We start from the raw sequence: 17,554 nt of genomic DNA on the forward strand, positions 1-17,554 counted from the left end.
CATAAGAATAGTCCAGACAGAAGTAGTATAAAAATGGTTCACAGGCCTAGGGAGGGCAAACCAGTTGTGCCCTTTGTGGCTGACCAAATTCCACCTTTTCTGAGGATATTTGCTGGATGGCCCAAGCTTAGGAGCTTTCATAGGAGATCTCACACATCCTGAGGTCCACATGCATATTGAGCAAATTGCATCATCTGCTGCTCTTATGAAATGCACTGACATTACCAATGATTTGAGCTTCCACCCAGAAGTCCACTTTTGCCACCACCTGCAAAATGTGCAGTTGCCCTCCTGGATGGTGGATCTAGGGCATGGTCTCCAGCCTTCTTTTTAATGAAGATACCACAATGTTATTTTGCAGCCCTCTTTTAAATATTTAAATATACTGCAGTGCTATTTTGCAGGGATTTGTTTTAAATTCTACAAAATAAAATAACCAACATAAAAACTAACACTTAAAAATATCTAATTATGGAATATCATTATTATACTGAAATGTTTTTAAATCTGTGATTTCTATTTAATTTAGGTACACACCAGCATTCTCACTTTAGGGAAACCACAGACTCCACTGTAATAAAAGGGGGAAAAATCTGTGTGAGAGTGAAGAATTTTATCTTGTCCAAGGCCTAACAAAAGAAAGAGTTGTTCTAAGCAGCTAACACAGCCAAGCTATAAGGTGTACCTATTAGCAAAATCAAATTTTGTCAATAAATCAACCAAGGGAAAAATGAACCATGTTCTTTGTACCTTTATAGCATAGATGTTAGCTGGTTCATGATCCCGTGGTCAATAAAATATTTTAGGAGAAACCGATACAATTTTGTAATGGTGTACTGATGTCCAGATATTTTGACTGACTTACTACCAAGAATCACCAAGTCTGATTCTCTGAGAAATCAGATATTTATATTGTATGAAAGTTTTTGCTTTTATCATATTTGATTTTTATGCAGCACTAATGTAAAGTATTTCAGAATAGGAAGCTAATTCATGATTTTTGTGTAAAACTCATACACCTGGTGCAAAGTGTTGTATTCAAAGAAACCAAATGCAGCATCCAAAAGTAATTAAAAGTAATTCTAATTCCTAGTTTTACCTCTTGAAAAATATGAAGGAGATCAATTTATAACCCACTTCTTTAAGATCTTCTCTGTTTTTCCACATTCCTATGATTTCCAATTTCCCCCACTCCTTAACTCTCCCCACTCTCACTTTCAACTCTCTTCCCTAAACCTTCTTCCCTATATTTCTGTCTCTTAATAGGACTTTCCCTTTCCTTTCCCTCTGCCTTTTATCCCCTGCTATTCTCTTTTTCTCTCTTCATGCAAGTATCCATCCATGACTCTATTTATTGTTCAGGCTCTAAAGATTTCGCCAATCTACAAAGTAAATTTGGTTTAGGCAGAGGAACAGAGAAAAATATGTCTCTCACACATTATATTTCTGTCCTGTTACATACAATATCAGCTTTCTTCAGAAAATCTCAACATATTTTAAGTTACTCAGCATTCCAGTGTACCTTAAGATAGTAGTTATCTGTCAATCAAACTTGACAGAAAGGATGAGGGTAAGCAATTTTCTCAGTTAAATTGAGGATAATAAGGAATTTGGCTTAGGGCACTGTATCCCAAATTAAAACATTTCCCCAGTGAACACCAAGCTTTACATTTAAGGCTCTACATATACAAACACACCTTACTCATCTTCAAAACTGCTTTCATAGCATTATAAAGTTTCTCCACTTTAACAAAATGAAGGATCTTGATGAAAACAAATTAAATCTATGATAACAATTTTGTTCAGTCACTGGATGAATATGTGCCAGTTTTTTCACAGGACAAATATGCAATTCTGATTATTGATTCTTAAAGAATCATTTCCAATTACACTGCCTGATAAAGAAGAAAAAATATAAAAACATGTATCTCCATATCTTAGGGAATAAGATTCAAGATGATTTTGTATAAAGCATAAGGCCACTAGGTGTTCCCTTGCTAGAATATAAAGGCCACAACTTAAAATAATCTACATAATTTTTCAGATAAGATAAAAGTGTAGAAATGATAAGTCTACTTCTAATCAGTGACTCCAAATACTTAATTCTACATGATCTATATTGGCAGCATCACACTTAAAACCACATTTTATCAAATGCGCAAGACCCAAAGGACAGTAAATACCAGAAAGAGTTTCACCGTCTTATGAAAGACCACTATAGTGCTACCTGTGCCCGGGCTGAAAGATCCTAAAATCAAATATGGTTTTACTACCTCTAGAAAAGATGTATGAGAGTAGAAGTGTAAAATCAATATATACACTAGTTTCCAGGGTTGTAAAGATATATGAATTTTGAGTTTTAATTAAAAAGCCATCTCCTTCAGGAAGCTTTCCCATGATAAATTAAAGCATTTTTCCACCTATTTATATTCAGTGTTCTTAGCACTTTATTCATATGGATTGGGCAAATATATAGCTAGTATTCAATGCCTGTTTGAGTTCTTTGATGTCACTCAAGCCTATAAGCGATATAGGTATGGGTTGTTTAAAAGTATTATAACATTAAATATATACTTTTGATCTCTTTTGTCATGAAATGTTTTTATCTATAAATCTGAGAAGTGTGAACAATGACCAGAAATTTGTAGCCTACATTAAAAACATTTGTTAGAATTTTGTCTTGTCGAATTTATTTAGTTAATTCAATATTTAAATTGTTTTCCTTTTTCTATGATCATGATAGTCTAGTTCCTTAAATTACCAGATAATATTTCCATCTTTTTCTAGTAACTATCTCTACCCTCCACCCCTAATTATTTCAAACCAATCTCACTCTTTTCAAATCGTATGCCCTTTCCCACCAACTCCTAATTCTCAGAAAATAAATTCATCTCCTCATTCACAAAGAGTATATAGAACCTGTTTGTAGTAGTCAGGGTACAGTCTAAACTGCTATAACAAAGGGGCCCTAAAAACGCAGTACTTAAATAAGATAAATGATTATTTGCTTCTGATATAACATGTAGAGACAAATTGGCAAGCAGACTAGGTTCTGCTCACGAGACAGCGAGGACCCCAAACTGACAGGTTGTCTCATGCCCTCACATGATGAAACATGTGGTGTCCAAGACGAGCTGCCATTTTAGTCGTGTCCAGCCAGGTTGGCAGGAGAAGGGGCAATCCTTGCAAGCCACTTATCCTTCCCGGAAGATGTGGACATCCTTCCATTCACATCCCATTGGCCCAAACACAGTCACGTAACTACATTAACTACAAGGAGGCCATGTGCCTAGTTAAAATTCAGGGAGTTCAGTTATTAATAAGAATAAAAGAAAATTAATACCAGAGGACAATTTGGCACTTTCCATCAAAACCAATAAATAGGAATTTTTCAAATTATTTCCACAAATTATAACTTTTAACCCTAACCATAAACCACAAAAAAAGGTACCTGGGTACCTGTATTCACACCCATTCCTTCTTATTCCCTTCGGTTAGTGGAAGATCTATTTATCCTCCTTTCATCTTGAATCTATCTAATCTCATTTTCTAGAAGTTGTGATACATTTCCTCTATCATTTATTCTCTTTTCCTGTAACATCAAATACTTTGTGTCTACTGGCTCTGTCCAATTGGAATTTGCACATTTAGATCTCTTCCGTTTCCATTCTTTAATTCCTACAGCTATTCTATCACCCTTCATAAACTTAAATTCCTCTAAAGTAGATAGACATGCTATTCTATGAACAAACTTCATCAGAATCACCTTGGAAACATCTAAAACTTCAGATACCTGGATCTTAATCCTGGAGAAAGTCAATTCAGTAAATCTATCAAGGCACAGGATCTATGTATTTTTTTAAGGTTTTTATTACATGATTAGGAGAAGATATCCAAGATGGTGGAGTAGATAATGCTGTACTTGCCTTATCCCATGAACACATCAAAATTACACTAACTTATAGAATAATCAACATGGAGAACCATGTGAAGCCGCGCTGAACAGAAGTTTTATAACCCAAGGATATAAAAAAAGCCACATCAGACTAGTAGGCGGGCAGAGATACTGATTGGGCAGGGCCCCACACCTCAGTGGTGGTGGGTTGAAAATTGGGAGGGATATCTCACTACAGAAGATTCTCCACGAAAAAGCGAGGAACCTGAGACCCACACCAGGCTCCTCAGCTCAAAGTACTGGTGCTGGGAGGAGGAGCCCCCACAACATCTGGCTGTGAAAACAGTGGGGAGTCTAACAATGCAGGTGGGACAGAAGGCTGCAGGAAACCCAGACATCTTCTTAAAGAGCCCATGCACAGATTAACTTGGTTGCAGGTACTCACCCTGGGCTCCAATGGAGAGACAGTGACTCAGGAGGCATCTGAGGCACATGGGACAGTGGGGCAGGGGGGAGACTGTAGTGTATGGCTTTGGGACCTCCTCCTATGCAGCCAGCAGGTGAGCACCATCTTTCCTGTGTTGATCACTCCCCCCATGCCCATGGCCAAAATGAATGTGAATTAATCTGGTGGAGCTTTGCTTGTGCCATACTGATGACTCACTGAGAACCCCCCATATACACACCCAACTCAAAGGGCTTATCAGCAGCTGAACCTTATGAGAGCTGGCAGCAGGCCTCAGAGAGTGTCCTGGCTTTTTGCAGAGCTACCCCAGGCCCGTTACTGATGGCATCCATCTTTGGTTCACAGCGTGGCCTCTCCCAGGAGCCTCCAGGTCCCATACAGGCAGTGAACAACTGCAGATCGCTTTGTAGCTCCTACCAGTTAGTTCTTGGCCAGTCACAAGCAGTGGCTTGCACGGCAGACCCTGCCAAGAGGCCCCAGAACTAACATACTTGAAAGCGGGCTTCAGACACAGCACAGCACCACCCAATTAACCCCACAAGTTGCAAATCCAAAGGGTGGTCTCATCAGAGAGCAGAACCCACAGGGGAATCCCTCTCCCTGGAGTAAGCCCCTCACACAGCAGCCTGTAAACAGTGGATGTGGCCAAACTCCATAGCCAGTCAGACTGAGAGTCAATCCCAGCCACTGAAGTGCCAATAGCAATCAAGGCTCAACTATAACAAGAGGGCACACATAACCCACACAAGAGAGCACTCAGCAAAGGTGACCAGGGAGAGAATATCACTGCGCCCCAAAGGGCACTTACTATTAGTTGGTGCAAAAGTTATTGTGGTTTAAAAAAGGTTAAAAATAATTACAAAAACTGCAATTACTTTTGCACCCACCCTAATGCTTAAGGCCACCAAGCAAGACTGGAAGACATAGCATATCTACCTAATACACAGAAACAAGCACGGAGACGCAGCAAAAATGAGGAACTAAAGAAATACATCCCAAATGAAAGAACAGGATAAAACTCCAGAAGAAGCATTAAACAAAATGGAGGCAAGCAACCTACCAGAGACAGAGTTCAAACCAATGTTTATAAGGATGCTAAAGGAACTTAGTGAGAACTTCAACAGAGATAGCAAGAATAAAAAAGGACATGGAAACCATAAAACAGAACCAGTCAGAAGTGAAGAATACAATAACTGAAATGAAGAAGGCACTAGATATAATCACCCACAGAATAGATGAGACAGAGGATCGAATTTTGGGTGTGATCATGAGAGGAGGTGAGCACAGCGTTTACTTCTGCCATCTTGACCAGTAAAACCTAGGATCTATATTTTTTAAGCCCCCAGGTAATCCTAAATGTACCCAGGTTTTCAAACTCCTAGTATGCTCTCCATCTGTACTTCCTCAGCTCATCACAGACCCAATTCTGTTTCCATGCTTACTAGTCCACTGGGAAGTCTATAAAAATTATGCCTCTATCTACCTGTTTGGACAGGCTAGAAAATCACAGTCAATCTTGACTCCTATTTCTTCTTTGCTCACTCACCATCATACTAATCATTAATCTCCTCTCTATTGCTAAAGATAACATTTATTGATTGAAGATTACATTTACTGGTTGAAGCGTTTCATAGATATTAGCTACTTTATTCCTCTTAATCCTAATTGTCTGGTACTATCATCACCAATTTATAAATGGAACACTGAAATCCAGAAAGGCTAAAAGAGCCCAGCAGTACAGTGTTAGGTAAGAGGCAGCACCACGATTTGGACAATGTCTGACTCTGAGTCTATGGTCTTAATTCTAAACTGCTTCTTTTTCCCCTAAATATCTCTGTAAATTGCTCAAATCTCACCAACTTAATTTCTACCACATCATCTCTTCCCTGGTTTAATAAAGTGGCCTCTAACTGGTCTCTAAGCCTCCACTTTGTGCTCTCCAACCAGAGATGTGCTTGTGTCATCTCACTAGAGAACCTATTCATATCCGCTCTCTAGAGTAAACCATGGCCATCTCTTTTCATCTTTACACTAAGCAACACCATATTGGTAACTTTAAATCAGCACAGTGGAAATATTTACACCACAGAAATGGGCAAATACCACAAGTCATGGTTTTATGTTCCCCTGAAGAGCCAGTTTTAAACATTTGTTAACACACCACTGTCTCCAATTCATTCATTGCATACCAGTCAGACCTTTAAATCCACAAGGCTAATCATGATCATGTAATCAACTTTACAAACTTCAAAATCTGGACTAGTTGTCTCTCATGTGATCTTAGAGGGCCTTGAACTTCCTCTTCCTACCAGTTATCACACTGTGTTGCATTAGCCTGTTTACTTGTTTTCATTCCCCAATGAGACTATTTAAGGATGAAAAGTATTCTTTTCATTGTATTCCTAGCAACTAAAACAATGCCTAACACATAATTATTGCTTAAAAACTATGTGTGAAATAAATGAATGAAATAATAAATAAAAGTGCTTTCCCCAAATACTTGCCAATCCTCATATTCCTCCTCTTAAACAATACCCTTAATATCCTTTATTCCTCAATTCATGAACTGCACATTCCAGTATTTTACGGATTACAGATAATCTATCCATCCCCAAATCACACTTTTAAAAAGACAGCAATAAACTTGACTAGGCTCTTAAATATTAGAAATAGTTAGCTTCATCAAAGTCACTAAAAATGCTCTTTTGCATTTTATTTGCTCGTATTGTACAAAGTTTTGCTTGGAATAGAGTTGCACCTCAGCTTCCACTCTGCAAAAGTCTTTTGGGAAAGAAAGTAGTCCTTGACAGTTAGCTTCTGTAGCTGGAGAAGTGCCACAAAAAATCTCAATATGTTGCTGATACTTCAAATAAAGTCTTCTCCCTCATTTATATAATTAGTGTTGCTTTAGAAGCTTTATTTCACAGATGAGTACAGCACAATTAATGCAATTTACAAATCCCACTTATAACTAGAATTTTGACATAATCTACTTCCAAATTCTAACCCCCAAGAAACTTAACAAAAGTTCAATGTCTTTATTTATAAATGGCAACCCCAAAAACAAAAACAAAAAAAACCCACAACAATAACAGTGTTTTAATTAGAATAGCTTACCTCAGCATCTTAGAGCCTCTTTTCCAAGTGGTACTACTTTGACTAACTTCATTTTATCTCATATTCAAATATTACTTTATTTCTCAGCCCCTTTTAATTTAGAAGCCTTTCACTGACATAGTCTATTCAAATATTATTAATAAGTCAATTTTTTAAAACAAAAATGTACTGGTTATCTACGGTGTGCCTAACCCTGTTTTATGCATTGAAAAACCAGAAATAAAAAGATCATAAAAGATTCCTCCCTCCCAGGAGCTTATGTTACAGTAAGGGAGAAAGACTAAACATATAAACAAATAAACTACATATTTTCAGAGAGTAATTAGTGCTACAATGAAAATGAAGGAAGGCAATGTGATGGAAGGCAGACATGCCAGGTCAGGGAGTGAGCAGGACAGTGTAGGCAATTTTAGATACGATAATCAGAAAAGGTTTCTCTGAAGCTATGACATATAAATTTTGATGAGAAAAAAGACAGCCAAATGTATATTGCATGGAAATGGATTTCAGGCAGAGGGAATACCCTGAGGTATATATTAGTATAGTATGACAAAAAGAAATGATAGAATAGTGATTTCAAATCGCATGGTATCCTATCATATTTACTTTTATTTTCTTCAAGAAACTACATATTCATAGTGTTAATTATTAGCTCATTAAACTACTGATGTGAAGTCCCTGCACACAGAGTTGGGAAGAGCACACAGTGGCACACCATCACAGAGTATTTCAACGACAAGATACAACAGACATAAATAACCACAAGAGTATGAATAAAATCATAACAATAGTAAAGTGTAATTTAAAACATTTAGAGGGGTGGCCAGTTAGCTCAGTTGGTTAGAGTGTGGTGCTTATAACACCAAGATTGCTGGTTCGATCCCCACATGGGCCAGTATGAGCTGTGTCCTCCTTAAAACAAAACACAAAACAAATTAAGAAATGATGACTCTTGAGTTTTTATTATCACTGTTTTTAATAGTATGCATTTAATTGTGAGTTTATACAACTTAATCAACTTAATTTTTAATAATGGCTGTGTTTAATAACTAGGTGACACAATTCCTTAGAATTTAACAATTGCTTCTTGCAAGCTGGTACGAGCCAGCTCCAACACAGCACTACTGCATGCTTTCTCTGAGTGACGGCTCTTTAATCTGTCCAGAAACCAAAAAGGATTTATAGAAATATTTTGTGTCCTGCTCTATGCTGCCAAACTGCTTTTCTCACTTCCCCATCACCCACCTTAAAACAAATGGGAAAGAAAAAAGAAAATAGAAGAAAATTGTTTGTAGACATATAATATATCCTGGGAAGTAAACTGAGTTTTTTTGTTTGTTTTGTGATTTCTTATATATTAATGCTAAGATTTATTTGTTAATACAGGGTTCCAGGATTCCATACTAATTGTTTAAAAGCAATCATATAACAAACTGAAATTTAATACTAAGATGCTTTTTAAAGTGCCTAAGCGTTGACATAAAAACTAATGATTGTGTGACGATGGCTAAGCAGAAGGTAACTTTTTAAAAATTGCTAAGTTCTTTTTGCAAAAGCAAAGAACATAAGATGGGATGTTCAATAACCAGCATTACCATGTTCCAAGTCAATAAATATAAGAGCACTGCTAGAACTAAACACTGGCTTATCATGAATAGGTAATTTTTTCTTTTCCTACCTTTAGCCATACCTTCGCTATCAACCATCGAAATTTAACCTCATTAACAAATGGTTTACCAAACAGTAAAAATTTTCACTGTCTGTTGGGGGCCTAGAGCAGATGTTACTAATTATTTTTTAAGAGGAAACAAACAAACACACACAAACAACATGTAATATTACTCGTAAGGTTGCAAAAAATTAAGGAGAGTATGAACTCTCTAGTTGGTTCTCTAGTATAAGGAGCAAAGGGTTTAAATAATAATAAAAATAATAAATCATACTTAATATATACAACTTATATCTATGAAACACAAAAGTATAAAATAATGTGGTTTTTTTTAAATACGTACTTCAGTTAAAATCAAAACATACAAAGTATAAAAGATCATCAGCTTACACAAGGACAATTGCAAAGTGGTTTGCTTAATAATAATTTGTCTACATCATCACTTTGGCATATGTTTTACTCATTCAAAAGACAGATGTACAGTTTTACATATGGAGGATTTGTTAAATGAGCTGTACATAGTATCACAAAGCCTAGGTTAAATAGCCAAATTGGCCGAAGGCCTTACTAACAAATGTAGCTTTCAAGACAGCAAAGGAATGGCCTGGATACTCATTAAATTGACAGCATTGGAGATAATTCACTAACTCCCAGTGTGGCACTACATTTTGTATCAGAACAAAGATTGCCTTTGGCTATAGTGTCTACGCCAAAATAGGGACATAGTAGCTGGCTCATCTTTCACTAAGTTTATTAAACACTTAGTTGGAACACTTAGTTGTGTGTGGTTTAGGGAACAGATTATACTCTAAAGCACAGAAACTTAGTCACTGAAAAAGGCAAGAGCGACTTATGGTTCAGGAATCCATATGTTAGATATTTTGCAATATAACAAAACCGGCTATTAAAAAAATAAAATTTATTAAATATTGGAAATATTAGCTTACTTTTTAAAAAACATTAATAATTAAAAAAATAAAACATAGCCACATTAATCAACTGATCAATGTTAACATCACTAATAATATGACATACTGACATATTATATACTCCCTGATAGAATGCCCTGAAAAGGGCATTCTTCTTCCAAACTCATAACCTCAATCAAATCATAAGAAAACATTAGATAAGCTCAAACTAAAGAATGTTCTACAAAATATTTGACCATTATTCATCAAAGTATCAAAGTCACAGGAGACAAAGAAAGACAAAGGAACCTACATAGATTGAAGGTGATTGCAGAGACATGGTAAGGATCCTGGAATGGATCTTGTATAGAGAAACGACATTAGTGGAAAGAACTGGGAAATGTGATTCAAGTCTGTAGTTGTATTAATAGTGATTATCAATGTTAATTTTCTTCATTTTGCTCATTGTACCATGGTTATGGAAAGTGTTACCCTGGGGGAAACTGAGTAAAGACTATCTATGGAAACTGTACTCTCTTGGTAAACCTTCTGTAAATCTAACATTACATCAAAACTACAAGTGAAAAAAATACATGAATTTACAAACATAAAATACAGAGAAAACAGGTTTTCTCTATACATATTACATATCTTATCATCAAACAAACATTTGATAGGTGATTTGTTGACATTGACATGTCATTTTCTACTTTTTTTTTCTTTCTGTTTTTCGCACTAAACCTGTGAACACTCACTCATCTTTGGTGAGACTGAGTGATATGAAGAAAGCACACATTCTGCAACCTGAGTGCCTCGCTTCAGAGTCTGCCATTTACTGTGTGATTTGGGGCAAATAAACTTCTTGAGCCCCGTTTCTTTGTTGTACAAATGGGAAAAAGAACATCTGCCACATAGTGTTGTAAGAATGAGTAAGTTGATACATGCAAAACACTTCAAACAGTGTGTGCATAAAGTGAGCACCATTTGACAGAAATATCAAAATAATTTGGAGGCAGAGTAGTGTCTCCCACTCTAGAAAGCAAAATGAAATATCTGTTTCCCTCTCTTCATTCCCTTGCTGTAATGAAGCTGATATTACTGGAATTTTTAATATGTAAAGGGGCAGCATTAAGCAGATTCAAGCAGGCAGAAAGTTCCCAGCCCCAACATTCTAGCCAATCTCTCCCCAGGTGAAAATCAGGCTGTGCTCTCAACTGCCTACCTTTTTGTTTCCTGGCCATCTTCCCACCTTGGATTTCCAGTGCTCCTGCTGTTCTATGGACCGTCATATGTCCTTCCAACAAATCCCTGTGCTCTGAACCATCATATGTCCCTGTGCAAATCCCTGTGCTATCAAGTTAATAAATGCTAGGTTCTATCACTTGCAGCCAACCACACACATACTGTATGTGTGCCCCTCTGATAATGCTATCCAGTGACTCAGTTCCTAAAGTCTGGGAGGAGAGGTATCCCTGAGTCTTCCTTCTGAAAATGTGGTCCTCAGATCACACTTTGGCTGAAAAGGAATGAAGTTTGCTGAGTAAAGGAAATCCCACTGGAATGTAAGGTCCTTGAGGAAAGGCACACACAGTCTCTCAACCACGTCCCAACTGCCCATCGTGCAAGTTCTCTCCAGTCTTAGTATAAATAATAAATAAAGGTGGACTCCTGTTATTAATGGGGATTTGACCGCCTGCTATAACAATACAACTATTGATTGGAATGGTATGAAACACGGCTCACAGTTTGGGTTTGTTCTCAAGACAACACGTTGTATGCATGTTAAACACTGAAAGTTCAATCTGCACCCATCGATGGGTGCCTCATAGACTTTGGTACTAGAGAATGGCCATGGTATCTTTGTGCTGTGCATGTGGAACAAACTCTTTGGGAAGATGGAATAACTAGTGAAAGGCTAGATTACCACATAAATTCAATATTAATTGATAAAAACTAAGGGGAAATTTACTTGGCCTCACAAGAAAAACTCAATTAATAATTTAGATGATCAGATTATGAAATTAAACTACTCCTTGGGCTCAGATTAGGTAAAGTTTTGCAAGAAACTACAAAATAATACTCAAATAGTTAATTTGAAAGCGCAAGAAAAAGTCTCCATAACAGTTTGTGAATTTAACAAGTATGTTGTGCATTGCTGATCAAGGATTTTAATCAAAAATCATTCTATGGGTATAATATGTTTAAAGATAGTCCCTCAAGACAAATACTGTGTTAATTTTTTAATTGATCCTACTGTAATTCTGATACTTTCTTGGACTTGCTGGATATTTACACAACTGCTCAGAAAAAGTAGGAACGGCAATGGAGATAATTAAGAAACTGTGATGCAACTGTAAAATTGTAACAAAAATGGGAAATTGTCTGGATAAATACAGACCTATAAAAACACTTTATTTTAAATTTTCCTAGTACCAGAGGGAAGAATACTCCTCTCCCTCCCTTAGGAGTTCCCTCAGGAAACTTGAAATTTTAAATGTTTTCTGTTTCTTTGAGATGTATATAAATCTTTTTAAAAGCTTAAGAAGCCTCATGCCAGTTCTTCATTCCAGGAATTTATTTCTTGGAGGCCTCAGAGCCACTTCTTTGAAATGTGAATTTCTAAAAGGATGGGTGGCACTCTGTCCGGAGTCTCTGTCGGAATTAAACCTAAGTGTCTGGCTTCAAAACGTTACTTCCTGCTTGCCATAAGGATACAAGAAGTTTTATTTTTTCCTCTGATAAAGACAATTAACATATATGTCATGGATTGTATCTGCCTAACTATATAAAAGTGTGAGCTTTTTTTCATCCTTTGCCATCTCCTTAATAGATTGCCTGTGATACGCATCTCAGGCTGATTTAATGCTTATTCAACAATAAAACTTTCATTCTTTTCTATAAAGAGAGGATTCACTAGGATGGCAGATTTTCTTTTTAATTATATTTCCCCTATATATAATAATATATAATATTATATATAATACATAAATAATATATAATACATATATGTAATATATTATATATAATTATATTACATATAATTAATATTATATGTAATATGTCAATATGCCATATTATTACATATATGTAATATTATATGTATATGTCTTACATATAACATATATTATATATATTTGTAATTATAACATTTATATGTATTACACACACACACACACACACACACACACACATATACACAGCTTAGTAGTAATGGGGTACAATGAGAATGATTCCTATAAAAGCTAGTTAACTTCCCTCTGAATAAACCCATGCCTAGTTCTGAAAAGCCGTGTAGGATATGCCATCAGACACAGAAATATTAAATAAAACAAAAACTGATCAATGTAAGCTACCAGCAGTTCTGGGGGAAGCAAATAAAACCACACTTCTGAATAATATGGGGGTTTTTTATGTTGATTCAGTATCACTCTGATACCAAAGTAGGGTGCACTAGAGAAATGAATTTCCAACACACAAGAGAATAGTGTCCTTATGACATGATAGCAGACAATGAACGACAACACTTTGAAGGAATTACTCATATAATATGGTAAAATAAAATAAATCACCCAGAAGGCTGGGGCCATGCCAATTTTAACTCATGTTTTACCACATTCTGTGAAGGCACCAAAGAAACTTTCAATGTTTAAGGCGGTGATGTTGACAAGGGTGAGTGATCATAAGGGTTGAGGGCCGAGATACATGGTTTCGTACAGCAGAGAAAGAAGTGCATTCCTGATGTTTTATAAGCTAAGAAGCCCTTTGATGGTTAGTTTCCTGCAGTGAAGTCATCAATAAAAGATGTTTTCACATGTTTTTCTATTCTTGTGTACAAGTTGTATGAAATAAAGAGTATTTCCTGGACTGTGGTCTGTAGTACACCAATGTCCCATAAGATATTATTTATACTTCATGAAGAAAAAAGGGGGATAAATTTTCTGTGGTCAGATAAATCTGGGAACATCCCCCACCCCTTGAAGTTTTACAATCTAGGTAAGAACATTAAAGGCTATGAGAAGACATGCAGTAAACAAACTCAATTAATCAGAACTCCCCAAATTATCAGACTATGAATTCTCCTCCCTTTTCTTTTCACCCATTCAATAACAATAAAAGAGCTATCACTCATTGGGCACTTACTATATGTCACAATTTTATGAACTACTTTCCATGAAAGATTCACTTAATCCTCATAAAAATCTTATGAGGAACATACTGTCAGCATCCTCTTGATTTTACAAATGAAGAAACTAGAGGCTTAGTTATGAAGGTTAAGTAAGTCACCCAGCCTGTGGTAGAGGAGGAACTTGAATCTATAAAGCTTGCCTCTAGTGACTTTGCTTACCTGCCTCTCCTTTTAGCAAAGAGCTTTGCATGCTCAGTCCCTTTACTACCTCAGGAAGGTTCCTGTTTTGCCTTCAATTGTGCTCAGGAATCTCTGAATGATTTCTGTTCCATGGTTGGGTGGAGTTATGTTCCCTGGTTTCCATATCTATCCGCTGCACTATCATTTCACCATCCCTTTGCGTTTTAGCAGCACTTCTCAAGTTTGTCTTCCACAGTACTCTGTGCCTCTGTTTCCTCATCTAGGTAATAGGAATAATACCACCTGCCTCATAGGTGATTTTGAGCCCTTAACAAACTATGATCTAAAGTGAGAAGTTCCTTGAATAGCAGTAACCAGTTTTTGAGTCAGTAGATCTTTATTTTTGCCAGTGTATGAAGTGACAGAGAAACTAAGGGTCTTCATACCTACTTTCACAAGAGCAAGTTTTTTTCTTTTTTCTTTTGTAAAAACATTTTAATTAAATTTATTGGGGTGACATTGGTGAGTAACATTACATAGGTTTCAAGTGTATATTTCTATAGTACATCATCTATGCATTGCATTGTGTGTTCACCCCCCAGAGTCACTTTTTTTCTTTCTTGCCATAGAGACTGTTCCTTTTTTTCAGTCTTGTTTCCATGGCCTTGCAATGGAAAGTCCCAAGAAATGTAGCAAGAGTAAACTGTCAGTCCTTATTTTTGTTTCTGTGGTGACTTTTTGTGTTTTCCTGTTTTTTGTAGATATTTAAGTTGGCAGGTGGGAATGAGTGCATTAAAGGAAGCCAGGGAGATGCTATTTTTAATCAAAATCATGGACTCTTGCTTCTAAAGGATATTCTCCAACAAAATGTGCATCTTCTAAAAATACTTGTGAGATTTTCTTGCAGCTCCTTACTTAAACTCAAGGAGATTTACTTACTTGAAGTCACGTAAGTTCAATGTCATTTCATTAATGAATTGCAGAGAAGCCTAACATCTGTATAGTTACATGTACTGTTAAAGAATGTATGGGCCAACAAATCAAATCACTGCCAATTGTCAGTTTGTATCCCTTGATCTATATTATATAGCAGTAGATTACAAGTGGATTGCTTCACACTCTTTGGATGTAAAGCTGACCTGTCCAGTGCCTGGGGCAGCAATGGCTTTCTAGCCTAGATCAGTGTCTCTCATAAAGGGTTGTGGGGAGGTGGTCTGACCACCTTATTTCCACAGAGATTCTGTTCTTGCTCTCTCCTGTCACTGACTAGAGAGGCAGTGTTACTGAATAGTCATAAATGATAATAATTATAACAACACATGTAGTGCTTACTCTGTTCCAGTCTCTCTTCTAAGCACTATATATATATATATATATATATATATATATATATATATATATATACACTCATTTAATTTCATTCTCACAGCAACCATATGAGGTAAATTCTATTATTATCCCCATTTTACAGATGAGGAAACTGGGGCAGAGAAAAGTGAAGAAACTTGCCCAAGCTCACACAGCTAATAAGTGGCAGAACTAGTAAACGGTGCAGCAGAGATTCAAATCCAGGTAGCCTGGCTCTCGAGTTCTTGCTCTTAATCTCAAGGGTGTGCTGAATGAGAGTGGTGTGGAATTCTGCAGGGTACACGGGGTGTGAGGTGGGAAGGAAGGTCATCATCTCTGGGATCTACTCCCCCTTCCATCTCCACACCTAAGAAAAGCCTTATGCAGAGTAAACCTACTGATTTGTTGATACTTTTCGGTGTCTGCAAAGACTAATGGGAAAGCAATTTAAAGGCTGAACCAACAAGATTTGGAAACTGATGGATAGAGAACAAGTTAGAGCCTGTGTGGTAGAATGCAGTTAACAGAAATAGAGAATCAGATCTGCCTTCAGGGGCCTTAAATTGCATCCAGGAAAAACCAGAACATAAACACACCATTTTGAATTCAATGAAGAAAGTAGTATGATTTGCTCCAGGTGTTATAAGAGGAAAAAGGAGGAACATTTATCTAGCTGGACAGGAATGATCGTCAAGGAAAGTGTAAAATAGCAAAATCCATTTTCTTGAATCATAGACCAATAAATTCAGTATTTCCCCTTTATAATCTATCAACAAAAGCTTTTCAAAGTGTTGTCTCTATTTGTCAAAAGTTAAATAGAACCACTGCAATTTGTACTAAAGGTGATTCTTGTTTTCAGTTTTCTAAATATCTATTAATTATGAACTATCTCTATCAAAATTCTAATCCATAAACTTTTTGAATTTTGCTCTTTTTTTAACCGAGAAATGGGCCATATAAACTCTGCATGCAATCTAAATATATTCTTGCCCTTTTTTATGATAATCTTAAGAATATTCATCACCAAACAGAAAACACAGCTGCCATCCTTTTAGAAAAGTCATGCATAATGGTTTAATCTACATTTCCAAACATCAGGTGTTCTAAAAAGCTCAGGAGAGTCAAGTTAACTTTATTATACCTTAATGTTCGAAGCATAATGCAACTGTCATTGTTTAAATGCTTACATTAAAATTATTTCCATTAATCTATAAATTGCACACTGCTGTATAAATATGCCTAATGCATTTTTTAAGATAACTAATCACTACCAGTTATAATTCAAGTTAAGGGTGGTCTTCAATGAGGTTGCTGATATTTAGAACCAAGCTATAGTCTGGAATTTGTCTAAAAATATGATCTAATGTGTCTGCATTGTTCATGTTCTCGTAATAAAAGTGTGAATCACTGAATTGGATCACTAAGGCTTCTAAATATATGGAAAAGAAAATCTAACATGAGGAAATACAAAAGAATGAAGAGATTGGATACATACAGTCTTCTCAGTTTACCACTGGAGACATGATAACCAAGATCAAGGAAATTGTAAGCTATGGAAGAATGACACCACCGGTGAGGAAAGAACTGGACTGCATTCCAGGTATCCCACTTCTAGCTCTAGTTTTGTCACCTCCTTGCCCTCAACTTCCTCATGTATAAAATAAGGTATTGGACTAGATGAACACCAATGTCAAACGCTAAATCTAAAATTCTAAACTCAGTATTTGTTTTAAATTCTGCGTTTATGTCATATGGGAAAGTGCATGCTTTTCATTATAAAAAATGTAGTCTAATTTCGTGTGGTTTCAGAATATCATTCAACTATTTTCTAAAACAGAAATGGGCT

At 36.3% G+C, this 17,554-nt stretch overlaps 1 protein-coding gene and 1 non-coding gene across 13 annotated transcripts in view; one reads left to right on the plus strand and one right to left on the minus strand.

Annotated features, from left to right (window-relative positions):
• MAPK10 (mitogen-activated protein kinase 10) overlaps positions 1–17,554 on the minus strand; it is a 287,095-nt gene that overhangs the window by 210,037 nt on the left and 59,504 nt on the right. The window lies entirely within an intron of this gene.
• On the plus strand, positions 8,300–8,373 carry TRNAI-UAU (transfer RNA isoleucine (anticodon UAU)). Its single transcript has one exon. It is a non-coding gene; the product is annotated as a tRNA-Ile (tRNA).

The sequence above is a fragment of the Rhinolophus ferrumequinum genome, chromosome 5, assembly GCF_004115265.2.
Source record: "Rhinolophus ferrumequinum isolate MPI-CBG mRhiFer1 chromosome 5, mRhiFer1_v1.p, whole genome shotgun sequence".
NCBI lineage: Eukaryota > Metazoa > Chordata > Mammalia > Chiroptera > Rhinolophidae > Rhinolophus > Rhinolophus ferrumequinum.